General features: G+C 47.4%; 1 long non-coding RNA gene across 1 annotated transcript; it reads right to left on the bottom strand.

Annotated features, from left to right (window-relative positions):
• Positions 1–1,318: 1,318 nt before the first annotated feature.
• On the bottom strand, positions 1,319–14,374 carry LOC147823171 (uncharacterized). Its single transcript, XR_015444209.1, has 3 exons — positions 13,956–14,374; positions 5,369–6,018; positions 1,319–1,634 (listed from the first exon to the last, which is right to left on the bottom strand). It is a non-coding gene; the product is annotated as an uncharacterized LOC147823171 (long non-coding RNA).
• Between the last annotated feature and the right edge of the window lie 3,362 nt (positions 14,375–17,736).

Below are 17,736 nucleotides of genomic sequence, written 5' to 3'. Positions count from 1 at the left end.
CGTCTCCAGTTTCCGTCTCTCGACTGACCTTCAGAGCAGTACATCTGCATCCACCCCAGCATAGGTCTATGCCTGATGAGATGCTGGCCACCACACACATGGGGATCAGCTTGTCAGACATAGGGGTTGGGGTGTACCTCAGCGGCAGAACGTGTGAACTGAGTTCCACCCAAGCACCAAAACGAAAACTAAAACCAGCAACTTTTGTTTGATTTACGTTCTCAGTGCTGCTGCAACTTACACACCGTCTCCTCCTCCGGTTGATTTCCTTTTATTCTCCTCCTCATTGCTGCAAGTTGAGTGAACTGAGCTTCTAAAACTCCTTATGCTGTCTCTCTCACCTTAAATACTTTCATCGGCTCTCGCTTACCTTCCAAATGCAATTCACCCTTCTTAGCATGACCTCTGAGTGCACTGCAATTCCCAGCACCTTCCCTGCTGCCCCTGCAGCTGCTTTCGGGTCTGCCTCTTCCCCATTCACAGCCGCACCTGTGGATAGGACGGGACCCTGGCTGGGCCTGTCCTTCCGGCTTTGCCCTGGCTACCCCTCCTCTCCCAGTGAACTCCTATTGTCTTTCAAGGCCTGACTGAACTGGGAGGATCTCCGGGCTGTGCTTTCCTCCCCTCCCCCACTCCACCTTTAGCTAACAGGCCCTTCTCCTTCGTAACAATTACCAGACCCTATTTTAAACATTGAATTACTCGTGTTTTTCCATTTCCCCGACTTAAGAAGTTTTAGTTAGAGTCTGAGTAGTTTAGTGATCTCTGTAACCCCACAGACTAAGACAGCATGGGCAGGCCACGCATGCTCAGTAAACGTTGGGTTCATCTTGGCCCTTCTCCCTCCAAGGCCTCGGTGCTCTCAGTCAGCTTTCAGTCACTGTCTTGTCTGTCAGGGCAAAATGAAATGAAGACTTTGGCAGATTTGACTTTAACTAAGATGCGCTTTACAGGTCCACAGACAAGAATTAATGTCATTGTAGCGTTCGGAACAGTGTAGCATTCTGACAGCCCATTTTAATCATGTAGTTTTGCTGGTAAAGATCCTCTCTCCTCTCTCCCAACATTTATTGTTTTAAGACAACCACGTATGTTGTTGTGCTCCTGTGGTGAGATGGTTCTGGTCTAAGCAGCTCTGCCTTGAGTCTGGGGTGGGCCATGGGGTAGACAGCCCACAATCCCAGAAGCCCTCCCCTGCTCCGGGGGAGACTTGGTGCCCACCTGTTCCCACTGGCTCTGGGGTCTCAGGGATCCACATGCAGCAAGAGCCACAGCTTGCGACATATTTGTTCCCCAACCACAGGACCAACCAAGACTCAAGGTGGAGGAAATAGACTTTACTTTTTTGGGGGGGGCCCAATATTGGGGATGACACCAGGGAGTGTCGAGGTCCATCCCCAGACCCCTTTTTTTAATTTTTTACTTTGAGACTGGGTCTTGCTAAGTTGTCCAGTCTGGGCTCAAACTTGGATCCTCCTGCCTCAGCCTCCCAATGTTGGGTTGCGGATGTGCACCACCACACCTGGCTTGTACATCTTGAATACTTGCTGTGAAGTACAGTTCATGACTTTTTTCCAGGGTACCATCTTCTTTGCAGAAGTCTTGGACCTCAAATGGAAAAGAGTATGGTAATTCTGGAAAGTAAAAGTGAATGTGAAAATTCTTGGTGACCAGCAGGCTATTTCCCATAAAATAATACTAAGGAATTTAACAGTGGACCAGAATTGGGAGTGCTGCAGATCTAAGGTGCTAAACAAATAGGAGGAGCTGGACAGAAAACTTCCGAAATGAGTATAAGTCTGCTAAAGAGGGAAACGTAGTGGAACACCTTTTAGTCCCAGCATTCCAGAGGCTGAGACTGGAGAATTGCTGAGAGTTTGAGGCCAGCCTGGGCTACACAGTGATTTCAAGGCCAGCCCGGACTGAATGAGACACTGGGTAAAAAAAGGTAGTTCTGAGCTAGTGATGGCGAACCTTTTAGAGCCTGAGTGCCCAAACTGCAACCCGAAACCCACTTACTTATTACAAGTGCCAACAGTGCAACTAAGCTGAATATCCAATGCTTGGCTGCTGGGGTGACTTGGCTCGTGGGCCTACACAGGAGGGTCTGTGTGCCCGCTGCACATGCGTGCCATAGGTTCACCGCTGTTCTAAGCCCTTGGCACATGACTCATATAACACAGCGCCTCTGAAGGTTGATATTGCATTGAGCTCCTCTGAGGTATGGAAAACACACACAGGGAAAGAATGTCTGTGTGCTGAGAATCTTGTGTTCACTCCACCCTCCTTTCTGTGCCTCTCACTTCCCCACCCTGCCTCTCCCTGGGACCCCAACAGACTGTGTCATCTCGGCTCCACCGTGTCCTGAATCAAAGATCCCTCTTCCCCCCTCAGGCTGGTTAGGATTCCAGTGGCCACACCTTTTCTACCGCTTACCACCCCAGGAGCCAGCATTCTTTTGGGGAGTTCCCTGAACTCCGTCTACCTTTATAAATAGTTTCTTGCTTAAATCCTTTTTGGGTTTTGTTGTTGTTGTTGCTTTTGGAGGTGGTACCGTGGTTCCCCCGCAAGCCTTTTGCCTGCTAGGCCAGCACTGTACCACTAAGCTACATCCCCAGCCGTCCTGGGGTATTATGGGAGTTGAGGGTGTGAGTGCTTTCTCTGCTGGGACTCACAGCGATACACTGAACTGAGAGAAAAACCTTGATTTACTGGAAATTTCCGTAGTGCTTCACACTGGGCATTGCTCATAGAGAAGATTGGTACTCTCTCATTTTCACTCAGTGACTTCCCAGCAGAGGCTCTTCTGCCAGCTATTAAATTTTCATATATTCTGCCAGTTCCTAAATGTATATTATATCTTTAATCTACTGAAATTTTTCTTTTCCACTTCCTACTCATAAGTAAAGCACTATTTTGATTATGCAGGAAACCATAGTGTTAATTTTAAAATTCTTCTCCTATCACGGGGAATTATAGCATTTGCCTTGCATGTGTGAGGCCTTAGGTTTAATCCCCAGCAATGCAAACAAACAGACAGAGAAACAAACAAAAAAACCCCATAACCATGAGATTCTTTTTCCTCCTAGAAATTCATATACTTTCAAATATTATTTACTTTGTAATTAAATGTTACGTCCTTTGAATGTACATGGAAAACTGACTTTCCTTGTTTTTCTCTCTCTATAACCATAAACCCACAATTCTTTTTTTTTTTTTTGGTGCCAGGGATCAAACTCAGGACCTTGCGAGGCAGGTGGTGGAACCGCTGAGCTAAATCTCCGGCCTCCCACAATTCTTATTATTAATGCAGAGTAGGGCTCCAACTTGTAAAATTTAAGTTAAAAGTGCTTTGTGTAGTCTTTACTGCAGAACAGCTTCCCAGACATATCACCTCTTAGGGTTTGCTAAGCTCAAGATAAACGTAGATAATGGGAAATGAGAATATGCTGCAATGACATTGGAGTCTGAGATTTTTTTTATGCTTATCATCTGGCATTTCATTTCCCAATAAAAACTTTGCCACAAGGCCATGTCCAAGGACATAGCTACAGTTTTGGTTAGGCACGACAACACTAACATTTCGGTGTGTTGTTTAGTGTGTGAGGTTAATTTCGAAGCATTAATCCCTCCTGGTGGCCTTCTGTCCTGCGTTTGCAAAGCGTAGGCAACCAGCAATTCAGATTAATTGGAATAATAATTAAATGAAGAGGGCAACACTGGAAGAGGCAGAATGCACAACAGTTTGGGCATGCCTTGTTTAGGAACCACTCACTCGCTGCAGGAAAAGAGGGCAGCTAGCGCTCTCTGGGAAAAAGGGAATATATTCAAAACATCCACTGAACTGTGGGCCAGGTACCGCTGACTAGAGCGTCCACTGCTTCTTCTAGGTCACATCCATCCTGATAGTTACCCTCTTTCTCCATTTTTGAAACCAAGGCCTCAAGGAGTCAGCGTAGGTAAGGATTTGCGTCAGAGACCCCAGGCTCTCATCTCGTGAGCCGCCTTCTTTTTTTTCTTTTGGTGCCGGGGATCGAACTTCAGTCCTTCTGCTTGCAAGGCAGGTGGCGGAACCACTCCTTTCCACTTATTCCACAGTGCCTCAGATTGGCAACCGCACCCAGGTGGGCGGCCTGGCTTCTCCAGTTCTCAGCTGTGAGACCTCAGGCCTCACTTTCCCTTCTCCAAACTGGACACTGTGCTCCATGGGGTGTCCAGTGGGTTAAACACGGTCACAAACAAGAAAGCAGAGAGACTCCTGCCTCTGGGAAATGGCCTCCCCTGGCCTGATTCATTATCCTGTTCATTTCCTCCGCTCCAAATTCCCAGCCTGCAGTTATCTCGTTTGTGATCGGTTCTCCTGTTTAAAACATGACTTCCTCGGAGGCGGGAGTTTGCCTGGTTTTCTTCCCTGCTGGGTTCTCAGCAGCGCTTGGCACTGTCCTGGAACACACTGACACTCAGCGAGTTTCTGTGTCTCCACTTCCCCATTCACTTGTCTCATCATTTCCTCATGCAGGAGTTGGCAACAGGAACTCAAAGGGTCAATCGCCCCTTTGCTGAGCCTTGTGACGTAAGAATGATTTTTACACCCTTTAAGTGGTTGGGAAAACATAAATAAGTCATGACATATGAGAATCATAAACTTCAAATTTCTGTGTACATATATGAAGTTTTATCGGAACACAGGTCTGTCCATTCACTTCCAGTTTGTTTGTGGCTGCTTTCAAATTGTGCTGCAGAATTGAGCAGCTGCATTGGAGACTATGGACTGCGAAGCCGGAAACATTGGATAGCCTGGTCCGTAGGGTACAAGACCCTAGAGGGGAATAGAAATTTCTTGCATATTGAGAATCTCACTGCTGCTTTACTCTCCATTATTCATGAGCATATTTATCCCTCCTTCATTCAAACATTTATTTATTCATTCAACAAATATTTAGGCTGGGGATCTAACTCAGTGGTAGAATACTTACCTAGGACGTGCAAAGGCCTGTGTTAAATCCACAGTATGGGGGGGGCACAAAACTCGAAATATTCATAGAGCATCTGCCTGTTTTCAGATACATCAAGCGGCTCAGCTCCTGTTACCTCTCATAGCTTGGGAAATATATTTCAGAGCTTTGTGGGAATGTGGTCATAGTGGTGGCGACTACATGTGAGTTAACTCATCAATTTAGAGACCTCCTTCCCTCCTATAGTGGCTCTTTAATAGGAACAAACGTGCGCTTCCCATGGGGCTCAATCCTACACCTTTGGACAATCAGTGTGGAAGAGGAAGTGGAGGCGGAAGCGTCCCGGCAGGCCCTGCGAAGTGGAAACCTGCTCCTTAGTCAGCATCTTCTCAGCCTTTCTGCCTGGGACTCACCTGTTCCTTCGCTAGGCTCAGAAGCTTTGATCTTTGCGTATGTATCTCTAGCTTCTCCACCTCACATTGTAAATGTATCTGCTTCTTCCTTCCTTCTTCTTCCTCCACCCTGCGGTCTTCTTCCGGTGCCCTTCTTCCTCCACCGAGGTTTCCGGTTCCTCTGCTCCTGCTCTTAAAGCTACATTAACTAAGGCAGGGGTCTGGGGAATGAGACGTAATAGCAGTCAGCTTTTTAAAAGTGCTCAGCATACACATTCTCCTGTCTTAACATGCACAGTCATTTTTCAATTTTTAATTTTTTCGATAAGATCTTTTCTGTGAAAGGTAGGAACTTTTATTATTGTATTTTACAGATGAAAGTTATCGAGGCTTGGAGAGGTGAAGCAGTTTGCCCATAGTAACATATCTGTAGAGCGGAGGTGCCTGGAATTTGAACCCAGAGCTCTCACTTGTAACTACCATCTGGCCAGGCATCTCCACAAGGCCTATGACTGGACTGCCGTGTGGGTAGAAAAGTGGGCTGTCTTTCTTTTTACTTATTCTTTTTCTCCTTTTTTGTAATGGCATTCTTGGAAATGCCCTCAGGTACATTCCAAGGTGAAAATTGGTGCTCCCTCAGACCAGACCTTGCATCTCAGGCTGAGCCCTTCCTGCCAAAGGGAAGCAAAGGTTAGAAACGGGGTAAGTGACCGAAACACTGACAAACGTGCTCTGGGCTGGTGTGGCCCTGTCCTTACTGTGCATGCAGCTCAGTGGTGGGGCACATGGCCTCAGCACGCACACGGCCTCCAGCACCAAAGCAGACAGAACACGTTATGTGACTACCTAGGATGTCTCCTGCTCAAACAATGATGACCCAGAAAACCAGGGGGTGTAAATTCAGCAAAACTGACCAGACCAGCAGTGCTGAGGGGTCTGAGGAATGTTAATCGTGTTACTAGGAGAAGGGAGTGTCAAGGAGGGCCGGGAATGCTGAGTTAAACTTGAGCAGCGTCTCGGCTGTGTGGATGCCTGTGCCCCTCCAGGAGGGAGACAGGGCTTCGTCCCTGGCTCTGTCCCAGCCTGGGACCCTCTCTGACGGGCTGGGCCTTCAGGGAACCCTGCTGGGGTCCGGTTGCTGAGACCTTGACTCTTCCCTGTTCCTTCTGTTTAATAAGTGCAAACACTGCAGTGTCTGTGGGCTGTTTCATGGCTATTCACTCCTCTTCTGGGCCAAGAAGGGAAACAGATTTACACCATGTTTCCAGATGACGGGAAAACTTTATTAGGAATACGTGTTGACATTAGTATTACAAGATTCACTTTTCTAAGGACCCCTTCAGTAAAAATCAAATAGGGATCGGATAAGCCTTTCTCAAGTGTTAATGTTTTACTTTTTTTTAGTTTGTCCAGTTCTTTTAAAAAATTTTTATTTTATGGAAAAATAAAACAAAATTTCAAAATCAAATAATAAGAGAATAGGGGCCAGGGATTTAGCTCAGGGGTTCCGCCACCTGCCTTGAAAGCACAAGGTCCCGAGTTCAATCCCCAGTACCAAAAAAACAAATAATAATAATAAGAGAATAATAATAGTTATTACGTGGTGTATCATTATCTTCAAAGTTGTTACTCAGAATATACAACATAAACCAAAAAGACTTACAAAAAAGAAACATAATAACACAAATCTTTCTTTTCAATGAACTAAGATAAAACAGTAGTATAAATGAAACCAATGAGTGCATGTATTGCAATACTTTTTTAAAACAACAGAATTTGTAATTTGGGGAAGTATTTGAACTTCTCTATATTTCCTATTTATCCTTTCTGTTTTGTTCTTTGTGTTTCTCATACAGGAGAAACCATGCAACATTTGAGCTTGTATGTCTGATTTATTTCACTTATGTCAATTCTGATGTTGTTCAAAACATTGAAGAAGACCTCAGAATGCCAAATGTGCTAAAGATATATGAAATACGCACTTACGTGACTCAGATGTGGGAATGGTGGCCCTGGCTTTGGTAAACATGGGAATGTGTGGAATTTACTTGTAGTTTTCAGGAAATAAGGTGTCATTGTTAGGACAGTTTCCTGTCATAAAGAAGTTCTCTAATTTGGTTTTAAAATAGCAACCTTAGATGTTGTTTTTGACTCAGAAATCTGTAGGAAATCCGAAAGTTGTATGTTTTTCTCTTTGGAGAAAGAGTTTTCTAGATTTTCCACAGAGAAGAAATCAGATGTTCCTGTTCCTGCAGTGCACACTGCAGAGGTGTGTGCTGTGCACACTCAGCTGTGAAGGTGGCTGACACGACAAGCCAGAGACTGTTGGTTTGGTGAGGAGTCACACAACCTCAGACCGTGCTTCCTGGCCTCTTCTTACTCTCCAGTCCTGAACACTGGTAACTCCAGCAGGCTTCAAGTCATAATCTGTGGCCAGGAGAAGTGGTGCTCACCTGTGATCAGAGCCCTCTGGGAGGCTGAGGCAGGAGACCACAAGTTTGAGCCCAGATGGGGCAGTTTACTGATTTAGTGAGACCCTGTCTCAAAATTTAAAAATGTTAAAAAGGGCTACAGATGTAGCTCATTATGAAGGGCCTGAGTTCAGCCTCCTGTACTGCAAACAAACAAAAATCAAAATCTGTGGCTGTCCAGCAGCCATTTTACATGAAGCTTCTTTGGCTTGTGCCTTGTTACAAGCTTATCATTTAAGGCAGAGAACAGCAAAGCTACGTTTGGCTGCATAATTCAGTGCACTCAGGAGGCCGAAGCAGGAGGACCCTGAGTTGGAGGTCAGCCTGGGCTATATAGTGAGATCTTGTCTCAAAAAATCCAAAAACAAACCAGAGGAGGACCAATTCTTTTGTTATAAGTAAATAATTTTTTTTCCCCTTAGCAAAAAGTAATTTTTATATGTAAAAGTAGTTTGTCCTTAGTTCCTTTACATAAAGTTTCAGGAAAATAAATACTTCGTACTCTTCAGTGTGATTAAAGAAGTTAAATATTAGCCAAGTAGAGTGGCACATTCCTGTAACCTCAGTACTCTGGGAAGCTGAGGCAAGGGGATCTGAAGTTCCAGCCCAGCCTGGGCAATTTAGTGATTTAGCAAGAACTGCTCCTCCCCAAAAAGCCCTGGATTCAGTTCCTAGTACTGAAGAAAAAAAAAAAAGAAGTTAATATTGAAGATTCAAAACCTAATCAGAGGGGCCTAGAGATATGGCTCAGTGATAGAGTGCTTCTAAGAGGCCTGGGTTCAATTCCTAGCACCATAAAAGAAAAACAAAGCAACCAAATCTCTGGGGAGGAAGTGTTGCTGCTTTAAGGGGCCAGAGGCTGGCTGCTTTCCCAGGAGGGAGCCTAAAATCAGGCTGTGTCCTCCATGAGTTGTTGGACACTAGACCATGCCTTCAGGGTTCAAACCCAGACCCAGTTGCCTTCTCTTGCCTTAAGAAAAACTGTTGAGGCACAATATAGATACCATAATATTCATCAGTTTGGCAACTTGCAGTGTACACTTCCATGGGGTTTCGTACATTCACATTGTGGAGCAGCCATCAGCACCACTTGTTCCAGAACGTTCTCATCGCCGGGAAAGGGGAGCCCGGCTGGTCAGCTTGCCACTCCCTTCTCTCACCTAGCTTTCTGTCCACATGGCTTTGCTTATTCTGGAAATTTCACACATATAAAATGTAAACGATGTGGTCTTTTGTGTCTGGCTCCTTCTGCTTATAATATAATGAAATATAATATTTTAAAAGCACATTCATGCTGTAGCACATAGCACTGCTTCATTTCTTCAGATGCCGCCGTGTGGGTGTAGTACGTTACTTAATTCCACATCAGTTGATAGACATTGGGGTGTTTCCACCTTTTGGCTACTGTAAATAAGGCTATATGAATCTCAATCTGTGAGTTTTTTTGTTTTTTGGGTATTGGGGATCAAACTCATGTGCTTGAGAGGTAGGCGCAGTGCCACTGAGCTAAATCCCTGGCCCTCGATCTGTAAGTTTTTACTTGAATACCTGTTTTTAATTCTTTAGGATCTATTCCTTGTTGGTTTGAGTGGTAATTCTACATTTAACTTCCTGAAAAGCCACCAAACTGTTTTTTCTCTTGTCTTAATTTAAATTCCTTTCTAAAAATAAAAATCCAGGCAGAAGATAGAGTTCAGTGGTAGAGCTCATGTTTAGAATGTGAGAGAAAAGCCTTGGGTTCAATCCCCAGCACTAACACCACTGAAAAAATAAAAATTCACACCACAAAATTGCTAAAGAATGGTTATAGTCCTAGGCTGAATATCACAAGTTTAAGAGGCTTCTTTGAGGTCAGAATCCATTTCGAATACTTTGCTTGATGAAAAGCAATCACAAGTCACTTAGACTTATTTGATCCCTGCCATGGTTGGCTTTTTCCTAAAACATTTGGCCTTTTGCAAAGTGCAGCACCTCCTAAGAGGACAGTTATAAATAGATTGTGTCGCCACTGTCCGTTCGGTTTTGTACTTTTTCTGGGTCACACCGAACCTCTAATCTCTTTTGTGATTTGTTGAATGGGAAGTAATCCAAAGCAAATCTGAGTTAGCTATTCATCTTCTGTTTTATGTTTACTTTTGATTAAATATCACGGTTCCCCAGTGCAGGGTAAAAGAGAAATTACAGACAGTGCTGACGATTTCCTAACATCAAACTGGCTGATAACTGCTAAAAATACCAAATGAAGAGTGTTTTTTTTTTAATTTTTTTTTTTATTTTGTGGTACTAGGGATTGAACCCAGGGCCTCTGCACTGAGCTACATCCTGAGCTTCCCAGCTTTGCTTTTTAATTTTTTTTTTTTTAAATTTTGGGACAGGGTCTTGTTAAGTTGCCCAGGCTGGGCTTGAACTTTCAACCCTCCTGCTCAGCCTCCCAGCATGCTGGAATACAGATGTGCACCACCGCGCCCAACACGTAGGATGTGTCACAGATGGGGGCGGCACAGGAGGGGAACCAGACATGGTGAAAGCCACACTGTTGCTCGCTCATCCTCTCCCTGACTCACTGACTGGGTGTCTCAGGATTCAGGCCCATTCGGACACTAACTACCCGCAGCCACTCAGGTCCCGCTGGTGAGGGCTCAGTCCCACAAGTCTGTCTCCTCTCCAGCTACCAGTGCCAAGTAGCACGCTGTCCCTGTCACCGCCCCCCACCCCCACCCCCAGCCCCGGTTAGTTTTCCAGGATGGCTCGCAGGACGCAGGGATAGGCTTGCAGTGACTTGGCTTTTTAATACAGAATATAATGAACGGTATGGATGGGGAGCCTGAAGGTGGAGGCGCACGGGGCAAGGCTGGAGAAAGAGGAGCAGAGGCCCGGACCGACTCGGGGCACCACGCTGTGGGCCTCTCCCGACCCCGTCCTGAGAGTTTTATGGAGGCGTCTGCTTGTGGGCGAGATGAGTCTCATCTTGGCCATTAGTGACCAACTCAGCCTCCAGCCCTTCCTCTCTCCTGGGCAGGGGTGGCATGAGGGCTGAAAGTCCCTTTGGCCACCGGCCCCAGTCACCTGTCGTCTCATTAGCACACAAAAATGCTGCTTATACCTTGGGAGATCCCAAGGGGTAGGAGCCCTGAGCTAGGGACCCAGCAAGGGGACCGTATACGCGTTCTTGGCATTGGCCACGGTGTCGCACAGGTCTCTCCAGCCCAGGGCTGTCCAGGCGGCGCCCTTCCCCTCTGCCGGCCTGGCCTCCCAGTGCTTCCCGGATTGGCACAATCGCTGGGAAATTGCTTTCCTAGAGCGATCCGCTCTTACCCAGCGTCGGAGCCAAAGCATTCGGGAGTGAGGAAGGCACCCGCATCCACCCGCACACAGGGCCTGGCACTGCGTGGACCGCCCCACAGGGCAGGCTCCGTATAGGGGCGTCTTGGGGCTCTGGAGTTGGGGTCAGGGAGGCACTGACCTTAGGAAGAGGTGCCAGGATGGCAACTATTTACCAACTGATCTAAAAGTGTTGTAAGATTTTAGCAGTTGTCCTGGCTGTACAGATGCACCAGGAGGATTTTCTGTTCCTAGAAACTGTGACACCATTTGCCCTTCCACACCATCCGTTACCAGAAATCTTGAGGATCTAGATTCTGCTGTCCTACCCTACAGCCTTTCCGCTTTTTCTACTACAGAAGGCCTCATTCTGCCTGTGGCCCCAGCTGCAGGCTATGAAGGGACCCCGTGTACCAGTCTAGAAAGTGTACTGGTGGGACCAGCAGTTCCTGTACGTCCAGGAATTCTCTCTCTTACTTGGTTTCACCATAGTTTGTTGTTTTCTAAACCCCCAGTTGCACTTGGTCATTGTCCTGTGTAGTAGTCATTAATGTTCTTTTAATGCCTAAAATAATCAACACTCCTGCCCCTTCACAAGGGGAAAAAAAAATCGCACAAGTAACTTTAGGATCGCACTCTGGGCTTCAGAATCATAACTCAGTAGTTTTTTCAATTTCTTCTTGTTCTTTTTCTTTGACGCCCCTGGGGATTGATTTCAGGGCCCTTCACACTGAACTGCATCCTTAGCCCTTTTTCAGTTTTTACTTTGACACAAGACCTTGCTAAGTTAGTTGTTCAGCCTGGACTCTAACTTGGGATTCTCCTGCCTCAGCCTCCCGGAGCGCTGAGATTTCAGATGTGGGTCACCATGCCTGGCTGACTACAGCTTCTCTTCAGCCCCTTCTCTCCATCCATGGGAGGACGGGCTTCCCCAAATCCACCCGTCAACCACCACTCCCCCGTCACAGTTCCTCACACTGTCACTTAGTGGGATACCAGCGTCACATCCTGTGCTTTCTGGAAGCTGCGGAGGAAGGAAGCATGTGACCCAAGCCGAGTGGCCAGGCCAGACGTGGGAGCCAGAGAGCCTGGCCCTGAGGTAGGAGGAGCCTTTGAGAGCAGCGGCAGCGTGGGAGCCGCGCCCTGCTGCCTCCTCTGGCTGCTATTCCTCTAGGGGCAATACAGTCAGAGTCTAGTGGGGCCGAGAAGGCTCCCCTCGCTAGCGCAGTTGCAGTGGTTTTCTGTTGGTTTTGTTTTTTGTGAGGCTGGAGAGCGAGTCCAGGGTCTCGCTCACGCTAGGCAATCACTAGGCTCCACCCTAGCCCGCTTTGCCCTCTTCTGATGCGGCCTCGGTTGTATGGGGGAAGGTGGGGGCCTTTGAGAGGAAGGGTCCTAGTGCTTCCAGACCGCATCTGGGGTGTGGGAGGCGCTGGAGGGGGCCGCTTTTCCGTAAGATTTGGCAGGATCAGAAGAAAAGGGCTAGGACGCCATGCTCAAGGATTGGTTAGTCTGAGACTGTTGAAGAGGGCGCCGCGCTGTAACACCAGCACTCTGGGAGGCTGAGGCAGGAGGATTACAGGCTCAAGCTCAGCCTGGGCAATTTAGAAATTGAGCAAGACCCTGTCTCAAAATAAAAAATAAAGAAAGCCTGGGGATATAGCCCAGTGCAAAGGCCCTGAGGTCAATGCCTAGCACAAAAAGAAAACAAAGGTCAGGAAGAAAAAAAATTAGCCAGGATAGATATGAATAGCCTTGTTTTTGCACACAGGAGGGGCAGAGGCCGAGGAGGGGAGGGAGTTAACGAAGAAAGACAGCTACCTGCAGGAACACAGGCTCAGGCTCAGGCTCAGGCTCAGCAGGAGGCTGGATGAAGTCTCCAGGCCTAGGTTTGGGAAAGACAAGGTGTTTATTCGGAGACACGAGTGGGAGAATAAATTCAGATAGGAGGACATTTTAACATGAAGAGGACTGAAAGGAGCATATACTCTATGGTTTTAATCTCTGAAAAGCAGCACATCGTCAGCTTACTGGACATGTTGTTTGTTTTAATTTAAGACTATTTTCCTTAAAACTTCCTTGAACCAGGCGTGGGGGCTGTGCTTGCCTGTAATCCTAGCACTCGGAGGCTGAGACAGGAGAATTGCCACAAGTTCTAGCTACATAATGAGTTCACAGCCAGCCTGGATCACAAAGTGAGATCCTGTCTCTAAAAACTAAGATAAATAATAAATAAATAAAACTGACCAGAGAATTTAATAGCTGCATATTTTGCCACTAAGGGGAGGCATGGCTCACCAACTTTCTGACGGTCTCCTTTATGGCCTTTCCATACCCATCCATCTCTCCTCTGCCCTGTGTCGGGAGCTCTACATACATTTTATTTTGTCACCGTCCTTATCTTGAGACACCGGAACAGCTTCCCAGAAACCCTAGAATGACATTTCCTGTCGTTGGCCTAGCACCTGGCCAGAGTGCCCTGTCCACTTCCTCCCTGCCCTTCTTGGTCCCCGCATCCCTGCCTCATGAGTTCTTTCTTTTGTGGTACTGAGGACTGAACCCAGGGTGTCTGCTCTGAGAGAGGGGTGTCTGGGATGGGATGTCCCCAACCCTTCTTATAACTTCTTATAACTGGCTCAAAATAAACAATGTAAAAGGGCAGAGGATGGAGCTCCATGCAAAGACCCTGGCTTTATTCCCCAAGACAAAGAAAGAAAGAGAAAAAAGGAAAGAGAAGTGACCAGGAGGCCAAGGAAAAGAGTTTTGAAGAACAGGCAGTGGTGAAAAGGGTCCGACACTATAGGAGAAGTGTCCCCTACCTCAGTTAAGTCCGGTGAGCCAGCAGACTTGGTTCAGCACCATCTCCACTGTGACTGTGGCCTCCGCCAGCACCGTGGAGAAGCCAGGCCTGGGGTGGGCAGCAGAGATCCAAGTGCGGGACACTGGGCCAGGAGACCCGCTGCTTCTAAGGTTGGGATGACTGTCCAAAACACACTGATGACTGCCTATAATTTATTTATTTCCTTCCTTCCTTCCTTTCTTTCGTGGTGAGGATTAAAGCCAGGGCTTTCATATTGAGTCACATCCCTGCTCCTCTTTTTTGCTTAATTTTGAGACAGGATTTTGCTAAATTACCCAGGTTGGGCTTGAATTTGCAATCCTGCTGCCTCAATTTCCCAGAGTGCTGGGATTATAGGCATGGGCGCCACCATGCCTAGCTGGCTAGTTCTTGGCTTTGTTTTTGGTATCGGGGATCGCTCTCTGGTCCTTGTGCTTGAGGGACAAAGGGTGGAACCACTGAGCTAAATCCCTGGCCCTGGGCATTTCTTTAGCTTGCTTTCCTTCCCTGCTTTGCTCCAGTTTGTTGCCTCCTTTGGGTGTCTCCTACCTTCATGTGTCATTTGGACTCTGGGACCCCACATGTGGGCCCCGGCCCCTCTCTGCTCTCCTCCCTTCTGTGTGCAGCAGGAAGGGGCTTTTGCAGGGAGCCCTGCCTTCCCTGCTCCTCCTCTTGGGTCCCACGCTCAGATGGCTCCAGCCTTCCCTGGGGAATTCTGTCCCTTTCACCTTTTCCTTTGCCTCCACATAGCTCACAATCAGCCTCCCGGTCTCCCGGATGGCAGGGCCTCGCCCCTGACAGGTGCGTGTGTGTGGATGAGCAGTGGTGTGTCCGCTTCGTGTGTCCGCTTCGTGTTCCCCACTGTATTCGCAATGCCCTGTGCCGTGAGGCTGAAGTGGAATAATGCCTGTTGGGTAACTGGTGCATCCTTGGACGGTACCAACATCTCAGTCCAGATTAGCCTCCACTGCTGGATGTGGTGGCATCTGTTGCAATCCCAGCACTCTGGGTGGCTGAGGCAGGGAGACTGAAAATTCCAGCCCAGCCCAGGCGACTTAAGGAGTCAGCAAGACTCTGCCTCAGAATAAAAAGTGCTTCTCCTGTCACACTAGGCTGCCCTCTCTGAGCTGGGGCTCTGTTCTGGCACCTAGGAACAGGAGCCTGGAGATGCACTGGTTGGTGTGTGAATGCCCCTGGACTCGCACCTCGACGGCCCTTTGTTCAGTCTGTTGGCCTTTGGAGTGTTTGGCTCTGGTACTACGCTCTGCTCATTAGCATGCTGCTTCTCGTCCTCTAGGCTTTGTTTGTATGTTGCCAATGGCCCAGCCAGACAGGAATTTTCAGAAGGCCAGGACTGCCTGGTATTCACTCGAGCAGGGAGCTGAGCTGCAGCCCCAGCAGCACGGTTCAGAAAGATCATTGGGGCGTCCAAGGTTGGAGAATCTCTGTTCTCGTAAAGATTCAAATACCAAGTGCACACTTGTCTCGCTGGTCCTTCCTGACTAGGATCAAACGTGTGGAACTGCAGTCACGTCGGCAGTGCAGGCAAAATGAACATTTAGTGCAAGCAGTGGCCCCGGCTGCTCTTGCTTTGGAGGCTTTGAGTGCAGAGGAAAGAGCCCCGGGCTTGCTCCTCCCCTCCTCCTCCCTCTCCTTTGCCTCCTTGTCCTTTCTCCTCCACTCCCTACCCCGCCCCCCTTCAGTTCTGGGGATTCAGCTCAGGGCAAAGGTCCTGAGTTCAATCCCCAACCCTTTTTTATTTTGAGACATTGAATATCTAAATTAACTAGGCTGGACTCGGATTTGTGCTCCTCCTACCTCAGCCTCCCAGAGCGCAGGGATTACAGGGGTGCGGCACTGGCCCCAGCTTCACCAGCTTTCTGAGTCTCGTCAGGTGTGGATCCTGGTCACTGGGGAGGCTGAGGCACGAGGATCAGGTCACAACCAGGCTGGGTGACTTAGCAAGACGGTGTTTCAAAACGACATAAAAAATAGAGCTGGGGACATAGCTCAGCACTCCCGGGGTCCAATCCCCCATCCCCATCACCCCCCAAAGTATCATCTGAAGTTTATTAGTGAAAAATACAAGTTGAATATAGAATCTGAGTCACTAGTTTTTTTAAGTAATTAATTAATTTTGCAGGGCAGGGATAGAATCCAGGGCCTGCTCCATGCTAGGCAAGAACTCTGGCACTGAGCCACACCCCAAGGCTGAGTTACCTATTGACTGATTGGTTGATTGATTGACTGATTGTGGTACTGAGGATTGAGTCCAGGGCTGAACCAAACTGAACCAAACAGCCCCAGCCCTTTTTGTTTTTTATTTATTTTTATTTTTTTTTGGCACTGGGGATTGAACTCAGGACCTTGCGCTTTCGAAGCAGGTGGCGGCACCACTGAGCTAAATCCCTGGCCCTTGCTTTTTGAGACAGGATCTCACCAAGTCACTAAGCTGCCCAGGCCAGGATCGAACTTGCAGTCCGCCCGCCCTGGCCTCTGAGAGAGCCAGGATTACAGGTAGATGCCAGCAGGCCTAGCTGTAAGCTCACTTTTTTTTTTTTAAGCTTTGTATTTTATTTCCAGGCAATTGATTTTAACAAGCTTTTATGCTGAGAAGTGAACCATTAACATATGCTCTTAATTAAGATCTTTTTTTTGGAAGAGTAGAGTGCTACCAGCTCATTAAAAATGGTTTTGCATTTGTCTTCATTGCGTTATCTTCACGTCAGTCAAAATATTTTAAATAAGTGTTTATGTTTTTGTATTCATATAAATAAACAAGGGAAGGAAAAAGAATTCATCAGAATGGTTATTAACATTGGTGGTGGAAGCAAAGTGAAAGAGAGGACTAGGAGCCAGACTTCCTGATGTATAATATTATCTTTCTTTTGGCTTTGCAAATAAGTAAGTATATTAACTGCTTCAAACACACAGATGGATAAAGACATGCAAATAAACAAGGCGTTGGCTTTCAAATCTGGCCTGGCATTGTGCTCCAGTGCATCAAGGTCAGAAACAGTCAGATAAGAATGTAAAGGAGTTGTGCAAATATACTGTGGCTTTTTAAGGGGTCTGGGACTTGTCAAAGCAAACATCAGGGGCTACAGTAATGTCACCTGTGCACAAGGCATCACCACTTGGGCTGAGCTTGCCCCACGGCTGGTGCCATGAGTAAGCTGTAGTGTACCAGGAGATGTGCCATGGAAAAATCTGAGGGGAAACAGTACATGTGTAAGGCTGTTTTAAAAGTAACCTCCTCATTAACCTCTGAGTAACTGTAAAATATTGCATAATGAATGTTTTTAGAAGGCCGAGAAACCCTCTGTTCCTGGAGGGTATTTCAATGGGCCTCACTCCTTAGTCTGAATTTAGCCTGCTGGTGATCCCTTCTGCACTTGGATGTCACCTAATGGGTCCCCCAAAACAGGCACCTTTTGGGATGGGAGGGCTTTATCCACCCTGAGACTGTACACCCTGAACAGGAAGGCTTGGGAGGTCTGCAGGGAGGTGAGGCAGCTCTGCCTTGCCTTGGTTTTGTCTGGGTGAGATGAGCAAAGCCCAGGATCTGGCTCGGTCCTCAAGACCCCCTGACTGTTAGTCAGGAGTGTTCACAGAGCTTGTGACACAGTGCCGTGGGAGGAGATGCTATGGTGAGTGAACATCAGCAGACAGGGCCAGGCTGCCGTGGCAAAGGGGAGGCATGGTTTCTGCTGAGATCCTGCATTTTATCATCTATTTCCTTTTATTCCTTTTCCTTTTCC

This window comes from Heterocephalus glaber, unplaced genomic scaffold (assembly GCF_053883595.1).
Source record: "Heterocephalus glaber isolate CG9 unplaced genomic scaffold, H.glaber_assembly_v1.0 deba00001600, whole genome shotgun sequence".
Taxonomy (NCBI): domain Eukaryota; kingdom Metazoa; phylum Chordata; class Mammalia; order Rodentia; family Bathyergidae; genus Heterocephalus; species Heterocephalus glaber.
The sequence above is the reverse complement of the archived record's forward strand: the minus strand, read 5'-3'. Positions and strand labels throughout refer to the sequence as shown.